Source organism: Dryobates pubescens, chromosome 5 (genome assembly GCF_014839835.1).
Source record: "Dryobates pubescens isolate bDryPub1 chromosome 5, bDryPub1.pri, whole genome shotgun sequence".
Classification (NCBI taxonomy): Eukaryota; Metazoa; Chordata; class Aves; order Piciformes; family Picidae; genus Dryobates; species Dryobates pubescens.
The window spans coordinates 46672429-46691667 of NC_071616.1; the positions used below are offsets into that span (position 1 = coordinate 46672429).

At 49.6% G+C, this 19239-nt stretch overlaps 1 protein-coding gene across 1 annotated transcript in view; it reads right to left on the reverse strand.

Annotated features, from left to right (window-relative positions):
* The window catches only part of AVEN (apoptosis and caspase activation inhibitor), a 91698-nt gene that overhangs the window by 4703 nt on the left and 67756 nt on the right, over positions 1-19239 (reverse strand). The gene's annotated exons all lie outside the window — the stretch shown is intronic.

Genomic DNA, 19239 nt, shown 5'->3' on the forward strand with positions numbered 1-19239 from the left:
AGCCTCCTGCTGAAGAACTTCTTCCTCAGCTGCAGCCTGACCCTGCTGTGCCTCAGCTTCAAACCATTCCCCCGGTCCTGTCTCTAGACACCCTGATGGGAACTCCCTCTGCAGCCTTCCTGCAGGTTGCCTTCAGGTACTGGAAGGCAGCTCTGAGGTCTCCCTGGAGTCTTCTCTTCTCCAGGCTGCACACCCCCAGGTCCCTCAGCCTGGCCTCACAGCTACAGAATCTTCTGACCTCCTAACACCTCCCTCCAAGACAGGAGGAGCTTCCTTGACCATAGGGGGAGCTTGGGTTTAGTGCCACAGCTAGCTGAGAGGCAACAGCTCCTCGTTCCCAGGCCCTAGCAGGAAGCTTTCAGAGGTATTATCAACCACCAAGCATCTCAGTTCCACTTGGCTCTCAACAGCCTAACTGCAACTCCCACCTCTGGCAGTTCCTGATGCATGCCCCTGACCCTGCATACAAAACCTGAGCATGAAAGGTTCTGTCCCCAGAGCTGTCGCTTCCTGCTGTGCCAAAGTGCAGGGGAGGTGCAGCCTCCAGCAAGTCGACTCAGTAGTGCAACCAGCAGCCAGCTGCTGTTTTGCAAACAGAGTGAATAAGCAGCAAAATGGCACAGAGCTGGCACAGTGCTTTGCCAAAGCACAAACAACAACAAAAGGGAGCTGCAACCATCTTCTAGCCAGAGTGTGACATGTATTCACCCAGGCTTTGTAAGGCCTGAGGTGCACTTCTGATTCATTGCATCTCATGTATGCTGATGGGGTCTGCACCACACTGGTGCAGGAAGGACTCTCACCCAGCCAGGCCATGGCTGCTTCTCAGTCAAACACAAAATTCAAGCAGGATGGAAACAGGAAAAAGCCACAGCCTGGATGCTTTGGAGCATCATCAGGATGGCAAGAGGACTCCTCCCCAGAGCTGCCACACAGCCTGCTTGATATATGAATGAATAACTAAAAGTACCTGAACAAATGACTGGATGAGGCATCTATTAATTGCCTAACTTCAGTTAGTGCTCACCTCATGTACAGGTCTCTGGATACGTACCAGAGGAGGTCTCCTTTCCCAGGACACCCCATGGCTTTCCTTTTTCCCCTCCTACAAAAGGAGATGCACAGCCACACAAATGGGTGATCAATACTCTTCCAGCACCAGCAAATCTGTGCTCTGCAGAGGTTTTATAGGAGGGGTTTTATACACATCATGAACAGATCATCCAGACACAGTCACTTCCCCACACGGAGTAGGATTTGACACCCAGCGTTCGGGAAAACAGAAAGCACCAAAGATGGCAACTTCCAGTTACATCCCTAACTTCTGCTTCTCTGCTCTGGTGCAGCACACACTGCCACCGCTGCTCCTCTGGTGCAGCACACACTGCCACCGCTGCTCCTGTGGTGCAGCACACACTGCCACCGCTGCTCCTCTGGTGCAGCACACACTGCCACCGCTGCTCCTCTGGTGCAGCACACACTGCCACCACTGCTCCTCTGGTGCAGCACACACTGCCACCGCTGCTCCTCTGGTGCAGCACACACTGCCACCGCTGCTCCTCTGGTGCAGCACACACTGCCACCGCTGCTCCTCTGGTGCAGCACACACTGCCACCGCTGCTCCTGTGGTGCAGCACACACTGCCACCACTGCTCCTCTGGTGCAGCACACACTGCCACCACTGCTCCTCTGGTGCAGCACACACTGCCACCACTGCTCCTCTGGTGCAGCACACACTGCCACCACTGCTCCTCTGGTGGAGCACACGCTGCCACCGCTGCTCCTCTGGTGCAGCACACACTGCCACCGCTGCTCCTCTGGTGCAGCACACACTGCCACCGCTGCTCCTCTGGTGCAGCACACACTGCCACCGCTGCTCCTCTGGTGCAGCACACGCTGCCACCGCTGCTCCTCTGGTGCAGCACACGCTGCCACCGCTGCTCCTCTGGTGCAGCACACACTGCCACCGTTCCTTTTGCTGTGACTAAGGGTGCACTGTGCTGCTGATGCAATGTGCCATGAGCATGGATTGAGTACCAGCAACGTTCAGAGTGTGAGAACACAAAAACAACAGCGAAAGGCTCTGCAAGAACTCAGCTGCTCTTAGATATTGCTGGGTACTGTCTTCAGACACTGCTGAGATCAGTGGTACTGCAGGCCCCTGCAAAGTCTGTTCTCTCCCAGGAACACAAGAGGTATTTCCAGACAGCAAACCCTCACCACAAACCCTTTTAGCTCAGCCTACATTTCCCCTGCTGCTGCTGCTCACTGCCATGTCTTGCAAAGCAGAAGGTTTATGCAACAGCTCAGCAGAATAATTCTCTTGACCAGCAGGAAAGGCATCTCAAAGAAAATAGCTTAAATGACATTCTTCTGTTCATAGAATCACAAACATCAGAGGTTGGAAGGGAGCTCCAGCAATCATCCAGTCCAAGTCCCCTGCCAGGGCAGGTCACACAGCAACACAGCCAGAAGGGTTTGGAAAATCTCCAGAGGAGACTCCACAGCCTCTCTGGGCAGCCTGCTCCAGGGCTCTGCCACCCTCACTGTAAAGAAGTTTCTCCTCACATTGAAATCTTCTCAGTTCAAGTTTGTATCCATTGTTCCTTGGCTTATCCCTGTGCTTGGCCCCCTCCACTTGACACCCAGCCCAGTAGATGCTCTCGAGCTCTGTGCAAACACATTGGTGTGAAGAGGATTTGCAGCCTGCACTGCAAACTAGAAAGCAAATCTGTCACCAGAATCAAACTCCACATTAATTCCCTCCTAACTCTACAGTACTGCTAACCACAGCTTCAAAAGTCAAGGTGAATTTGGCCTAAGAGCAGATCATCTGATCAAGGCTACAGGATGGTCAGGTCCCGGCCAGCCTAAACCACTCTGGCGATCTGTGCCCTCAGAATTTAAAGCATGTGGCAGATACAAGAGTCAGAAGGAAGGAGCTGGAGCTGGTGCTGCTGCTGGGCCACAGAGAGTCTGTTCTGGAAGAGCAGAACTGATTTAACACAGGTGAGATGCCAGGGGCTCAGGTGAGATGCCAGGGCCTCAGGTGAGATGCCAGGGGCTCAGGTGAGATGCCAGGGCCTCAGGTGAGATGCCAGGGCCTCAGGTGAGGAGCAGTGTGAAACCAAGAAATGCCGAAGCACACAACAGCTTCCCCCAAAGATCCAACCCCACCCAAGCTAGACACTCCAAGCAGACTGTAATGAGAGTCCAAGCAGGAAAAGAGAGCAGAGAAAAGGAGATTGGAAGAGGTCCAGAGAAACAAGGAGTAGCACAGAAGCTTCTGGTGAAGTCCAGGCAGCTAAGAAGGGAGGCGGAGGAAAGCGGAGTGCCTGGAGGCCTGCAGAGCGTCCCAAGGCTAAAGCTCAAGAAGGTGACACTGGGAGCAGGGACAGGCAGACTGGGGACAGTGCAGTGCCAGCTGGAGGCATTTGATGGGCAAGTGAGTAGAAACTAATGGCTGTGTGGATAAACAATTTTGGGGGAAGAGTCAACACATCATCTGAAAAGGGAAGTTGTGCTGCATGAGCTTCGACAGCTCCTTGAAAGCAGCAAAAAGCCATGCACATGAGCAGGACCTGCTTCATGTACAGCACTTAGATGTGTTTCCCAAAGCTCTCACTGGCAGCCCACTCCCTTTCCCACTCAAGACTTCAGAGAAGAGAAAGAGGAGGAAATTTTGCATGAATAAAGAGTTGCCTAAAAGTAGGAGGAAAAAGAGTAAATTGTCAATCTCCACACGAAGAGAAACCACCCCAGCTCTCTGGGGTCCTACCTCTTTAACCTCTCCACTCAGCTAAAACACAAGAGGAAAACAAGATGAGAAAAATGAAGTAAGAAAGGTTGCTGACACTGCTGAGCTGCTCAGGGCAGTGCAAGTAGCATCAGAACCTCCCAGACTGAGAAAGCCATTTAAAAATGGCAATGGAACTCACAAGTGCAAAAGGCTGCAGCTCTCACCTAACCTACAGAGCAGGCTCAGAGCTGGCCAACACCAGTCAGAGGCAGAATCTCAGTGCTCCTCAGTGCTCACAGAAACAAACTCTTTGGGATGATTGCAAAAGCAACAGAGAACACCACAGAGAGCATCCCTGCACCCCAGCATAGAATCAGAGAATTGTCAGGGCTGGAAGGGACCTCAAGGATCAGCCAGTTCCAACTCCCCTGCCCCCTGTGAGGGACACCTCACACTACAGCAGGTTGCTCACAGCCCCATCCAGCCTGGCCTTCAAAACCTTCAGGGATGAGGCTTCCACCACCTCCCTGGGCAACCTGTGCCAGTGTCTCACCATCCTTATGGTGAAGAACTTCTTCCTCACATCCCATCTGCTTCTCCCCGTTTCTATTTTTACTCCATTCCCCCTGGTGCTATCATCCTGCACTCCTGCTTTCCCAAGCCCAATCTCAAACACGACAGCAGTGCTGGGTAAGGCAGGGGACAGTCCCTCTAGGAGAAACTACTGAGTCACTTTGGCTCAGGGAGGGGAGCCAAGGGAACCTGAGAGAGATCTAAACCCATGAAAGGCATGCAGGGGGCAGGCAGGGACTTGGTGCTCATTGGCTCTTCTCTCCAAAGACCCAGCAGCAGCAAAGGCAGGCAGCAGGGAATGTGCCCAGATCAAAGTGGCAAACCTTTGCCAGTCACAGCTAGGCTGTAGGACTTGGTGCCATCAGATGGTGCAGATGCCAGGAGGGACACAAGAGAACAAGATCCACATCTGGCTCAGGCAGTCCCTGCACCAGGCACTTCTGCAAGTCAGGGAAGTATCTGGGAGAGCAGAGCCTCACAGAGCACACTGAGAGACTTGATGGGGTGCTTGGTGCCATGGGTTAGTTGTTTAGGTGGGTTGGATTCGATGATCTTGAAGGTCTCTTCCAGCCTGGTGTATTCTGTGTATTCACTGCCTTACTTCAGGTGTCTTCAGATGGACCTTGGGTCTAATTCAATGCAGCCAATGGGAAATGAAAGCAAAGAGCTATTTTTTCACTTGCAGAGCTCTACCTTCCCCTGCATTAGCTCTTTTTCTGCAGGGAACAAGTAAAGGTAGGCAATCCACACAGTTACTTTTCACCTGCAGCTGGGAGGTCTTTCGGATCAATGTCTATGAAGAGACCACAGCCAACCACACAGGCAAGAGAATGAAGAGGATCAAGCTGCCTCTCTGCCTTTTCATTCCATTTCCCACATTTTCATGTGTGGGTTTTACTAAATAGTTAATGATTATAGCTCTCAGAATGCAGGGGGGGAAAGAAAAGGCAAAATATTAACCCAAAGAGCACTGAACAAAAATGTGCATTTACAGCTCCCCCCAAATACAGCTCCTGATGTGGCCATTCCTAAGCACCACTCCTACCTCCTGCATTATTCACTTTCCTCACTGAATAAACAACAAATTGATATTTAAGTGTGACATTCCTGATCTCCCCATAGGTTAAGCCCAAATCTTTCATTAAGTTTAAGCTGGCCACCTTAAATATTTACATTTTCCTGACACTTTATGACATTTTCTAGTGTCTTTTTTTCCCCCCAAGTCACTAATTTATGACATGGTGATTTTTAAATGTCACTGCAACCAGCTTTCTAGATTAGGCAAAGGATAAAATCCATGGAACATGCTGGGGTTTGGCAGTATCATTCCAAACACAGGATGGGGGGGGGGGGGGAAGAGACATAACTTCACTGTGTAATTGATGTAGAATTGCTCCAGGCCAAGGACTGACTTTGGTTTGTTTTGTTTCAATTCTTTTTGGCAGCAGCATTGTGACATAGCAGGAATGAAGCTGGTCCCTAGGGACAGGGACAGACAACCCTGCTTTGGGTGAAAGGGAGAGGACTTCTGTATTTTTAGAAGACTGAACTAAACAGAGGGGAAATGAAGTTGAATTGTAGAGGTTTTGAGCCCTGAAGACTAACAGAGTAAGAAACCTGATGAGGTGGCCCTTCATGAGAGACCCTGATCCTGCTTTGGACTCTGTCTCTGGAGGTCCCTGCCAGCCCCTAACATTCTGTGATTCTCCAAGACCATGCAAGAAACTAGGATAGGGTAGGATAGGATAGGATAGGAATAGGATAGGATAGGAATAGGATAGGATAGGAATAGGATAGGATAGGGTAGGGTAGGGTAGGATAGGGTAGGGTAGGGTAGGGTAGGGTAGGGTAGGGTAGGGTAGGGTAGGGTAGGGTAGGATAGGGTAGGGTAGGGTAGGGTAGGGTAGGGTAGGGTAGGGTAGGGTAGGGTAGGGTAGGGTAGGGTAGGGTAGGGTAGGGTAGGATAGGGTAGGGTAGGGTAGGGTAGGGTAGGATAGGGTAGGATAGGGTAGGATAGGGTAGGATAGGATAGGGTAGGGTAGGATAGGGTAGGATAGGGTAGGATAGGATAGGGTAGGATAGGATAGGATAGGATAGGATAGGATAGGGTAGGGTAGGATAGGGTAGGGTAGGATAGGGTAGGGTAGGATAGGGTAGGGTAGGATAGGGTAGGGTAGGATAGGGTAGGATAGGATAGGATAGGAATAGGATAGGAATAGGATAGGATAGGGTAGGATAGGATAGGGTAGGATAGGATAGGATAGGATAGGATAGGATAGGATAGGATAGGATAGGATAGGATAGGATAGGATAGGGTAGGGTAGGGTAGGGTAGGATAGGATAGGATAGGAATAGGATAGGATAGGATAGGAATAGGATAGAATTAACCAGGTTGGAAAAGACCTCTGAGATCATCCAGTCCAACCTCTCACCCAACACCATCTGATCAACCAAACCATGGCACCGAGTGCCTCATCCAGGCTCTTCTTAAACACCTCCAGGGATGGTGACTCCACCACCTCCCTGGGCAGCACATCCCAATGGCCAATTACTCTTTCTGGGAAGAACTTCCTCACATCCAGCAGAGCCTGTGTCCATGGGAGGAAGCACAGCTGAAACCTGTCAGTGGAAGGAGAGACAAAAGGGCAGGTTCCAGCCCAGAGCAAGACTTGCACAGCATCACACTGCAGCACTCGAAGGAGGAAGCTGCTTGCATGTGCTGCCCTAAGGAACTCCTCTCAGATTCTGGCTTTTACATGATGGAAACAGAGACAGAAAGAAAAGAGGACAATAGAAAAGGAGAGGAACAGGGCTGATGCAGACTGGAAGCTGGGAGGCCAAAACCAGCCCTGGTTTGCCCTGCCCAGTGACAGAAGTCAGAAGTGCTGCGTGGCAGCCACAGCGAATGGCCTCAGGGGATGAGGGAGAGGAATCCATCCCTGTGGATTCTATTATGCAAAAATAGTGCCTGGAGCCCCTGGGACAGGTAGGGCTCTGAGCTCAAACCACCACTTTGGTGAGGAAATGAGAGCTTTTCTGAACAGCTCAGAGTTTAAGAGGCAGCGAGTCTGAGGCTCCAGTCGGCACCGCTCTTCATTCATACCTCACACAGGAGAGCCTGGGAGGAACACAACATCCTCCTGACCTCTGATCTTGTGAGGAGTTAAAAGAACCCCTGCTCCATAATGGAAGAGAGAACTTCTGCAGAACATTCAGGAGGTTTTCCTTTGTTCTCATTTACACACACAGACCAAGGTCTGCAGTGCCTCCAAGAGCAAACAGCAAACCAATCTATATTTCAGGTTTGGCCAAGGGCTACCTGGAGTGCTTGTTAAAGCTCAGACTCAGCACCCAGGTGCAGGCCTACATTTGGCAGAGTGCTCTACCCACTGACTGCTGGGGTTTGTTGGTTGGGTTTGGGTTTTTATCAACAGCTCTTCCTCAGCTGATGGGAATCTGAAAGTTCTTCCTAATTCAAGTTTATGTAAAACACATATCTCAAAAAGGCAACAGAACTGCTGCTGCTGCTTAGAGAGCTCATCTCGTGCTAGCCACAACAAAGAACAGGACCAACAGCACTTAACAGACTGTGCTAAGTCACAGAATGGCACTCACGGGTCCAGGATCTTTACTTCATCCTATTTAAGCAAAATTCCTCCTAATTATTACTCATTTGGATTATTCACAGAATCCCAGCACGGCTCAGGCTGGAAGGGAGCTCAGAGCTCAGCTGCCCCAACCTCCCCACCATGCCCAGGGACACCTCTCAGCTCAAAGCAGAGCTGCTCCAGCCCCTGGATCACCTCTATGGCCTCCTCTGGACTGTCTCCAGTCCTTCTCATGCTGGGGACACCAGAACTGGAGACAGGATTGGAGGTGAGGTCTCACAAGGTTTATTCTATCCACATAAGCAGTGCATGCAAGTACACTGCTGTGCTGTATCTGGGAGGTGAAGATGCCACACAGTTTATTAGATCAGCTTTATTCTTGCACCTTTCCATCCGAGAGAGCTTCATTGCTAACTGCATGCTTAGCTACGAGCAGCTGCACTGCATACATTTGCACTGGGATACCCACTGCTGCCTGGGAGCAGGCTGCCAGAATACTTGCTCTGAAAACTTTGCAATTCATGAAGTATCTTTACTGATCTACCAACAGCAGGAGGATACAAAATCAGCCTCCTTCATTCCACATTGTACCTCCATCCAAAAAATGTAAACTCTCTCTAGCTATATATTAACAAAAAAAAGCAGTAATGCTAAAGAAGTGAACCAAGAACTGACTGATTCCAAGGCATTCGTTACTGTTATCCTACCAAGTCACCCACTTGACACAATTAGAGACGAAGAGTCTGCATGGGGAGCCTGGAGTAGATGATCTCCAAGGTCCCCTCTACAGCCCCTTCCATCCTAGGCCATTCCAGGACGTCCAGACACACAGACTGCAGAACTTCCCTTTCCCTCTCCCCTTCCCTCCAGTTTCTCTAGCAGCCTGCAGCATGACAGTTTACAATAGTTTTGACAGCTGACTACTCAAGCTTCCACTTCAAGCACTTAAAACCAGTCTTAGTTTTTGCTGATGGTACACACACATTCTTGGACACTGCTTGCACCACCAGAATCTCATAACCACAAACCCCTACAGTTTCATTCCTTCTGGGCTTGGTAGAAAGCTTAGAGCGACGCAGGCACTGTTTATGTCGCCGTGCTGGAGATGTTTAATACCCTGACAGCCAAATCAGCACCATTCTTCTCCAGGGCAGAGTTCCCTGCTCCTGCAAGTGGGCACAGCATGCTCTGTCTGGGGGACCATCTTTCCAAAGTATCCATAAATTACACATAAAGGTGCAGGCCCCAAAGCATCAGAGCAGTTTGCTGCAGCGAGCACAGGGCTCGGCCCTCCTGCACTTCTGGGGGGTTCTGAGCCACAACACCACCCTGAAAGAGCTTTTGTTTAATGCAATGAAACAAGGGGGGAGAAGGAGCTTCAGAAAACAAGGCAGGAGGATTTTCTTCTGATATGTTAATAAAATGGCAAGGATACAATTAGCCAGGAGTAAACACAGAAAAGCTCTAATCCTTAGGCATGCACAGCTTGGAAAGCAATTCTCTGCATGTGCAAGCTCCTCACCACCTTCCTGAGACAGCGATGGAAGGGCTTGGTAGAGAGCTCTGAGCATCACCTTCAAATGAACAGCAGGCTGAGAAGCATCTGCCTCAGATCCAAAATACCAGCAAGAAGCACACCAAAGGCTTAGAAACCCACAGCACTGTTGGTCCAACTTACACGTGTAAGAAAACTAACCCAGCAGCTACAGCTCATAGCTACCTGTCAAGAAATGTGCTGCAAAAAAAGTTAGGATCACCTCCAGCAGATAGATTTGGTGACCTTCTGCCTGGCACATTTGGTGCTTGGTTGTATGGTTTAGTTGATTGGGTAGTGTTGGATGATAGGTTGGACATGATGATCTCGAAGGTCTCTTCCAACCTGGTTAATTCTATTCTATTCTATTCTATTCTATTCTATTCTATTTGGTGACCTATCTGGATAATCTACGGATTCATTGGTCAATGTAAAGATTCCAAAGCTGCATTAAAAGAAATTAAGCTTTCTTCTGCACAGTCAAAAGGGCCAAACCAATGCCTTACTATCTACAATTCTTGGGGTGCTGTTACAAGGCAAGGTGTAGCCACATCCAAGCTTCTGCTCATCTTTTGTATCAGGCACCTCCAGGGTTTTCTAACAAATGTACCCCAGGTAAGCAAAGCCTGGGTTAGCTCAAGGGCAAGCACCAGCTGTGGATCCCATCAGCTTGCTGCTTTGGCTCCAGCAATCCACACTCTACGGCAGCCCTGGCGCTTAGCAACGTGCCCCACAGCCCTCTTGCACAAGTGCTGCTATGGCAGCAACAGGAACTACAGCTCAGACCTGAAGGCTGTGCTGCCAGCCAGACCTGGACAGGCTGCAGAGCTGGGTGGGGAGAAACTGAATGAAATCCAACGAGGATAAGGTTAGAGTCTGGCATCTGGGAAAGAACAACCACATGGACCAGGATAGGTTGGGGATTGACCTGTTGGAGAGGTGCAGGGGAAAGGGACTTGGGGCCCTGGTGAACTACAGGATGCCCATGAGCCAGCAATGTGCCCTTGTGGCCAAGAAGGCCAAGGGCATCCTGGGGTGTACCAAAAGGGCTGTGATTAGTCCATGGAGAGAAGTTCTCCAGCCCCTCTACTCTACCCCACTGAGGCCACATCTGGAATATTGTGTCCAGTTCTGGGTCCCTCTGTTCAAGAAAGACCTTAGGGAACTGCTTGAGAGAGTCCAGCACAGAGCCTCAGAGCTGCTGCAGGCAGTGGAACATCTCCCTGTGAGCACAGCTGAGGGAGCTGGGGCTTGGAGCTGGGAGCAGAGGAGCCTGAGGGCTGCCCTCAGTGCTGGGATAAAGATGTGCAGGGCTGGAGCCAGGCTCTGCTCAGGGATGGCCAAGCACAGTACAAGGGGCACTGGGGGCAAGCTGGAGCAGAGGAGGTGCCACAGGAACAGACACTTCTGTGAGGGTGCCAGAGCCCTGAATTGAGAGATCTTCAGATAAACCACAACCCACAAACTCTCCCAGAGGCTTGCACAGCAGTTGAGCACATTCCCATTTCCAAGGGACAATGGAATTCAGAGGTTCAGTGTCACTGGCCAGCAGCCCCATGCAGAGGTTTTACAGGAGAACCAGTCCTCCCCTGCCATCTATTTTCCTTCCACAATACTTTTTGTATTCCAGGTGTGGTCTCATCAGGGCAGGGTAGAGGGGGAGCAGAACCTCCCTGGACCTGCTGGCCACACTTTTCTTGTTGCACCCCAGGACACTATTGGCTCTCTTGGCCACAAGGACACATTGCTGTCCCATGGAATCAGCAATCATTGGAGGGAAGAACAAAGCCATGCAGAAACTGGGCAGATCAGATATTTCTGGTCAAGTACATTTCAAATTGAAGCTCCCTCAGAAGGGGTGGTGGGGAACCTACCACAGGACTCGAGGAAGTAAGGCACAATGGGTTGTCATTCTGCTGTACCTAGTGACCAGAAACCAGAATGCTGTGCTTTTAGAAGTGGTCTTTACCACACCATACAGCAGCACAACATCCAAGATCAGTATTTGTTAGTATTGCACCTAAAAGACCAAAAAGAGGCAGTAAGTGCCACCAAAGACCCTTGAACACTGCCAAGCACCTCTCTGCTTCTGCAGAAGGCACAGCCACCACCAATTGCTCCATTTAAAGTATCCTGATGAAAAACACTGTCAGCCTGGGATGAATTGATGAAGTTCAGCAGAATGTAAAACAGTTTGGCAACTGGTAATTTTAGAAAGGAGCTCTCTTTCTATGGCTGTCAAAATGCACACCAGGAAATTTTGGGAAGTGCCACCTACTGAATTCATGAGCAATCTCTCTGTTTATTATGTCTGCACTGCACTGCCAGACTTTCCAAACAGGGTAATGAAGAGAAGATTGAAGTCATCAGCCTGGTGTAAAGCCAGCCTTACCCTCCCTGTTGGAACCTGCAAATGGGAAAGCAGCAGCCACCTCCACTGGCCTGAGCTGGAGGGACCCAGGGCCTCTGAGCTGAGCAGAAGGAATCCTCAGGAGCTGCTGAGGCTGGTGGCTGCTTGTAACCCCTTTAGACAGAACTAAACCAAAAATGAATCAGGGAACTTGTTCCAAAATCTTTATCCTGGATAAAACTGGCAAACCTCTTTGTCATCACCACAGAACACAAATCATTACAGTAGGGAAGAAAGCTAAAGCTGCAGCTCAGTGGTTCAGTTAACACCAATTTCTCTCAGCAGATGAGCTCACTGTGGCTGAGAAAGGCTTTGTCCTCATGAGCACAAGGAAAGCATCCACCAGGAAGTGGTGCAGAACGGAACGTGGCTACCACGAGGAGAGCCAGCTACACGGCTGCCATCGCTTTGCTGTAATGGGAAAAGTCCTCTCCTCTCTAAGGGAACATGAAAACACCAAGAGACTGTCAGCTGCACTTTACATACATGCCAGGTGCAGACAAACTGTCAGAGAGCTTCCCTGACTACATGGAGAAAGCACAAGGCAGGCTGCTTGCTAATGCTAAGTCCAAACGCGACACTGATCACATTCTCTCTTACCTGTCTTGGGTGTCTTTCTACAATTAGGAAAGCTGAGTTAAAATGCAATAAACTCTTTCTCATTCAGACAGTCTGCCTTTTTTGTGTGTGTTTTTTTTGGAGGGAATAGTAAATCTAATTATTTCCTCCAGCTTTTGTCATCAGGTGTGTCCTAAGACTTAAACATATTGGTTGTACAAGTCGCAGCTCATTAGGAAGGACAAAATTGCTGGGCACAGTTTGAGTTAAGTAATTCTAGGCTATCTGAGAGCAGTAGCTGAAGGTGGAAAAGCATGGATCAGCTGATTCCCTCACAGAAACAGGACTCCATGCTAAGCCTAGCTCCTGAAATTGCAGAAAGTTTTGCTCTCTCTCTCCACAAAAAGCCCTCCACACAGCTTCTCTGCCATGCACTCATCTGGGCTGCAGAGCCATCTCAGTGCTTCCCTGCCTATAAATAAACAATGCAAAAAGCTACTGCATGAGGTGCTACACATCTGCAAGGTGACTGAGTTCAGAGTGGGAACTGCAAACTGGATTGCACAGCACAGGCTGGCACCCATTAGCAGTGCATTTACTCATGCCTCTGTGCACCCTCACAGTTTAGAGGGCAAACTCAGTGAGAAGGTCTCCTGTGCACTCTTTTCAGGGGCACCCTTTATAAGATGCTACTCAGAAGGGGAAAAGCAGCACTCTCCTGTAGCTATGTATTGTTTGCACACTCCCTTTGATACCTTCTCTGTTCTTGTACCACTGACTGCATTTGCTGGTCTTAGAATCATAGAATAGTGAAGGTTGGAAGGGACCTCAAGGATCATCGAGTTCCACAGGCAGGGACACCTCACACTGGTCAGGTTGCTCAGAGCCCCATCCAGCCTGGCCTTCAAAACCTCCAGGGAATGTACTCTCTGAAACGTCTTTGGTAAGCCAGGCATCAGCTCTGAACACCTGCACAGCCTGGCAGCACACACAGACCATCACCACTGCAGTGTTTGCCTACACATTCACAGTGCTACTGAAAGGTCAAAGCAGCACCTGTACAGGTGCTTCCAAGAGGAAGAGAATCTCTTCCAAGTAAGGAGCTCAGGAGCTTTACATTGGCTGGCTGTATCTGTAGGAAAGGAGGTACCTTTGCTACTGCTTTTAAGCTGGTAATGGAAACAAAAAAGTTACTAATGTGAATACAAGACAGCAGCTCAAATCATTCAGCTCCCTCAGCTGAGCTCATCTCCCCTCTCCTTTGGAAGCAGGAAGGTAATAAAGTCTCCTCCGCTAGGCTAAGCAGATACAAGCCCCATGCCTCCAGCAACGGCACAGGCTTGCTGTCTCCCTGAATGCTTTGTCAGGGAGACACATTCCAGAGAGCAGAAAAAGGACAGCTGGAAGCAGACAGCATTTTGTGGATTGCTCACCTCTTTGATCCTCAGCAGCGTTCTCTGCCACATGAAAAAAATCAACAGTTATTTTGCTTCCCAGTAGAGGATTATGAAGAACAGATTCAGCCAAGATCAAGCACCCAGTTAGAAAGTCTGCTTACTGGGTGAACACTTGCCAGCTGAGCTGCATGATCTTCCTTTGTAGGTTTTAAACACTGCCAGAATGTAGTCCTAAAGATCTGATACAGGTGGATGGAGCACTTCTGCTGCAAGGCCAGGCTGAGGGAGCTGGGGTTGCTCAGCATGGAGAAGAGGAGGCTCCAGGCAGACCTAACAGCAGCCTGCCAGTGCCTGAAGGGATCCAAGGAGGGTGGACAGAGGCTGTTTACAAAAGCCTGCAGATACAGAACAAGAGGCAATGGCTTCAAACTAGAAAAGAGCAGACTTAGATTGGCTGTTAGGAACAGGTTCTTTACTATGGGGGTGGTGGAACACTGCAACAGGTTGCCCAGGGAGGTGGTTGGGATCCTGTCCCTGGAGATAAATCAAGGTGAGGCTGGACAGGGCTCTGGCAACCTGATCTAGTTAAGGACGTCCCTGCTGACTGCAGGGGGGATTGGTCTGGATGACCCTGGGAGGTCCCTTCCAACCCAGAGCATTCTATGACTCTATCCCTGCAGCGAGGGACACAAACTGCTACATGTTGAATTTACTGCCCTGAGCAGGTACTGTTCAGTGTTGGAGTTTCTCAAGAGCAAGAGGCACTGTGATCTGATAAACTTCCTACAAATGTGATGCCTAAGACTTGAAAAAGATTAGCTAATGTTTTATTCCACCAGCAGCCAAGTAAGGCTGCTACAGGTGCAGATGATTTACCTACCCAGAAATAGAAAGGACTGTGGGTTATGTAAGAATTCTCCAGGCATTCTTCATCCCATCAGTCACTGAACACAGCATCAGTGCCTTCTCCTTGACTGAAAAGATTACTTCTTGTTGTTAAATAGATGCTGGTGGAATGGAGTTTTAACAGCATCCATTTCTATTGCTGAGGGATCTGACATCTAAGCAGAATCTATCATGTGAGTCTGCAATCTAGCTAGAACACTGAGAGAGAATGTCTCTGCTAGAGGAGGGGTTCCCATCTCAGGGTACTATGTACTCAGAGAGGAACATGAAAAATTAATGAGGGAACAGAGAATTTGGCTCCCTTGCTATTGTCACTGAAGTGACAGGCAAAGCAAAGCCAGCTTTCAGAAGAGAAATCTGAATTCAGGGGCTGAGAATGACAACTAACCTTACAGCCACACTTGACTCCTTACCCCTGTGGGCCAGCAGCTCCCAGTTCTTAGAGGCCAGACACTCTTAAGCAGCAAATACGTAGTGGGGAGGTTGGAGCAGATATCTCTGAGGTTCCTTCCAACCTAACCCATCCTAGGATTCTCTGATCTGCTATTTGTTCTTGCTTTGAGATGCCCACATCTCTTACTTTATATCAGTAAAGAAGCAGACTGCACTTTGCTTCGGGGGCAGCATTGCTCACAAAGGTACAAGACCACTCCTGAAAGCACTTGCTGGTATCTTTAGGAGTACTTCACAGCAAAAGCATTTTAATTCTCAAAGTTTATGGGTCAAATTTAAGATTTAAATTGCCATCCCACAATAAGAGGATGAGAACTGTAGTTTGAATAAGCTGTGCATCAAAAACCCCAAACCCATGGCATTTCATAGGATGTAATGAAGTGCAGAGCCTTGCTGCTTCCTTCAACGACAGCAGCCTGTTAATAATTGAACATTTTCCTAAATAGCATGAAGCTGAATGATTAAAAAGAGGTCTTTCATTTCAGTAAGAAATTAATCTATTTGTTTTAATGAGGGTTAACCATGCTGGCTCTTATTTCAGTGCCAGGGAGCCTCACGGGAGAAAGCAATTATTACGCAGCTCTAAGTCTCTGTGCGTAGGCTGGGACAGATTCTTCTGCTAGAAGGAAGATGCTTTCTGAAAACCCTTTACCCTGAAGCCTTACTTGCACAGCACAAGCATTCCACACCTGGAAAATCAAGGCCCTTATTAAACTGATGTGTTCTTTTGTAGGTGAATTAAATGGCCTGGGATCAGCGGCGGTGGCCGTGCACGGACAAAACTCCTCACGGCTGAAGGCTCTGGGAAGCGCTCGTGCTGCCAGCACAGCACTCTGGCCCTGGCCTACTGCTTCGAGCTCTGCTCAGCATCCCTGTGCATGACCTGCAGGAGGGGATGCAGTCATCCATTAGTCAATTTGCAGATGGGAGTCAGTGTGCATCTCTTGGAGGGTAGGAGGATGCTGCAGAGGGGCCTGGGCAGGCTGGGTCAATGGGATGAGATTCAACAAGGCCAAGGGCAGGGTCCTGCACTTTGGCCACAAAACCCCCTGCAGGCTACAGACAGGGGATGGGTGGAGGGAGGACAGCCAGGCAGAGAGGGACCAGGGGGTACTGTTTGACAGCAGCTGAACTGAGCCAGCAGGGTGCCCAGGTGGCACAGAAGGCCAAAGGCATCCTGGCCTGGACCAGGACTAGTGTGGCCAGCAGGAGCAGGGAGGTCACTCTGCCCTGTGCTCAGCACTGGGGAGGCCTCACCTCGAGCACCGTGTGTAGCTCTGGACCCTCACTACAGGAAGGATATTGAAGTTCTGGAGCAGGTCCAGAGGAGAGTGACCAGACTGGGGAGGGGGCTGGGGGGAACTCTGATGAGGAAAGGCTGAGGGAGCTGGGGGTGTTCAGCCTGGAGAAGAGGAGACTTAGAGGGGACCTAATCACTCTCTACAATTACCTAAAAGGAAGTTGTAGTCAGGTGGGGGTCAGGCTCTTCTCCCAGGCAACTTGTGACAGGACAAGAGGCCATGGCCTGAAGGTTTAGGTTGGATCTTAGGAAGCACTTCCTGACAGCAAGGCTGATTAGGCACTGGGATGGACTGCCCAGGGAGGTGGTGGAGTTGCCATCCCTGGAGGTCTTTGAGAAAAGTTTGGATGTGGCACCTGGTGGCCTGGTTTAGCTGATGTGCTGGTGTGAGGTCATAGGCTGACCTTGATGATCCCAGAGGCCTTTTCCAGCCTCAACAATTCTGTGATTCTGTGATTCTAAAGTCTACCTAATAAACCCTGTTTTACCAGCCCGACCAGCTCCTAAGTATCAGCAGCTCTAGAGAGCACTTGCTAAGCAGCCTTTCTGTAACTGGGTAGGACTCTCCCTTAAAATTACCTTTCACCCTGAATTTGTATTATTTTATGGTTTCCAGTCTCCACACAAAATATCTGAGCTACAGACATGGACAATTTTAAGACAGTTATGTGGAGCTGTGCCCTTTTTCTAGCCTGCTCCACGCCTAAAGCTCCAGGTGCCTCACTGACTGTAGTCAGGACTTCAAGAACAACACTTCACTAACTAAACAGTGAACTAAACAGGTATCCACTGACATCCAGCCCAAAACCTCTGGAGAGACTGAACATCCCTCTTCAACTTCAGTAGCAAGGGAATCAGCCATAACTGGCTACACAGCACTGGATCCATTGTAGGTTTTAATCCATACAAAACAAAGCTTGGAGGCAAGTCACATTTGTTACAGAGCAGAGCAAAGCAAAGCAAAGCAAGGCAAAGCAAGGCAAGGCAAGGCAAGGCAAGGCAAGGCAAGGCAAGGCAAGGCAAGGCAAGGCAAGGCAAGGCAAGGCAAGGCAAGGCAAGGCAAGGCAAGGCAAGGCAAGGCAAAGCAAGGCAAAGCAAGGCAAAGCAAGGCAAAGCAAGGCAAAGCAAGGCAAAGCAAGGCAAAGCAAGGCAAAGCAAGGCAAAGCAAGGCAAAGCAAGGCAAGGCAAAGCAAGGCAAGGCAAGGCAAGGCAAAGCAAAGCAAAGCTGTGAAGCTCATTTTCATAGATTCACAAAATGGTTTAGGTTGCAAGGAATCATCACAGAATGGGTTGGGTTGGAAGGGATCAAGATCATCCAGTTCCAACATCCCTGTCATGGGCAGGGACACCTTCCACTAGCCCAGGTTGCACAAGGTCTCATCCATCCTGGCCCTGAACACCTCCAGGCATCCACATCCTCCCTGAGCAACCTGTTCCAGTGTCTCACCACCCTCACTGTAAAAATTTCTTCCTAATCTCCAGTTTAAACCTGCCCTCCCCAAGCTCCGATCCATTGCCTCTTGCCCTATCTCTACAAGCCCTTGTACAAAGTCCCTCCCCAGCTTTCTAGTAGTACTGGAAGGCTGCTCTAAGGTCTCCCCTGAGCCTTCAGCCAGACCCAGCTCTCTCACTCTGTCCCCATAGGGGATGTTCTCCATCCCTCTGATCATCTTTGTGGCCCTCTTGACCCAGCTCCAGCAGTTCCACGTCCCTCTTATGCTGAGGGGGCCCAGAGCCAGGTGCAGTGCTCCCAGTGAGGTCTCACCACAGCAGCACAGATGGGCAGAATCCCCTCACTCATGGTGCTGGTCACACTGCTTTTGATGCAGCCCAGGATGCAGTTAGCCTGCTGGGCCTCCCATGAGAGACAGATATCACAAACAGTTCTGTTTCATCACTGAAAACAGTGGAAGTTGTGCTGTCCACTTCCAACCCACCCTTTTCTGTCAGCTGCTTTGCTGCCTGGCTCTTCAGGACTCCTAGACAGCACACCTCACTTTGGCCACAGTAACACCAATTCCTTGCACAATTCCCTTGCTGCTCCCTGTTCTTCTAACTGCATCCTCAAACACAATTGTCATGGCTCTGCTCCCTCTGGACCAGCTCACTTAATTTTCAACCACAGGAATAATTTTGTGTTTTCCTCTGCACTGACAGAGCTCAGAGCCTGATCTCTCAGAGGAATGAAGCTACAGTAGGAATCAGCTCCTATGTGCCTCTATTTGCCAGTATGAAAGAACTGAAGACAAAGTTTGGTATTAACTGAATCTGAAAGGCAGACAGCAGCCTGTGCTGCTGCCTAATAGAAATCTGCTCAAAACCCAGCCAGTAGCTGCAAGTCAGCACATCAACAGGGCTATAAACACATCAAGAGGTTTTTAAAAACACCAGAACCTGAGGGAAAAGGATTCAAACTCTGTGCCTAACAAACAAACAAACCAATCAAAGCCAAACGAGCCTTGGGATTTTTACTCTGTAGTCTGAAGTGAAGAGCCCTCAGCCTGGCTACGCCTTGCACAGCTAATCACCAAGTGAGCTCAACAGCAGCTCCATCAGCAAAGAGTGCAGCAATCCTGAAAGGAACTAAGTGCTTCTCTTTGCATAAGTGATATAATGGCTGACTGGAAGGACAGTTAACCAGTCAATTATCCCTGAACACGACAACCAGACTCTTCTATCCTAGCAAAAAAAAGGGGTGGTGGTGGGGTCAAGATCAGGATGTTTACAGCTTTCACCTGCACTCCGGTGCTACCCTTAGTAC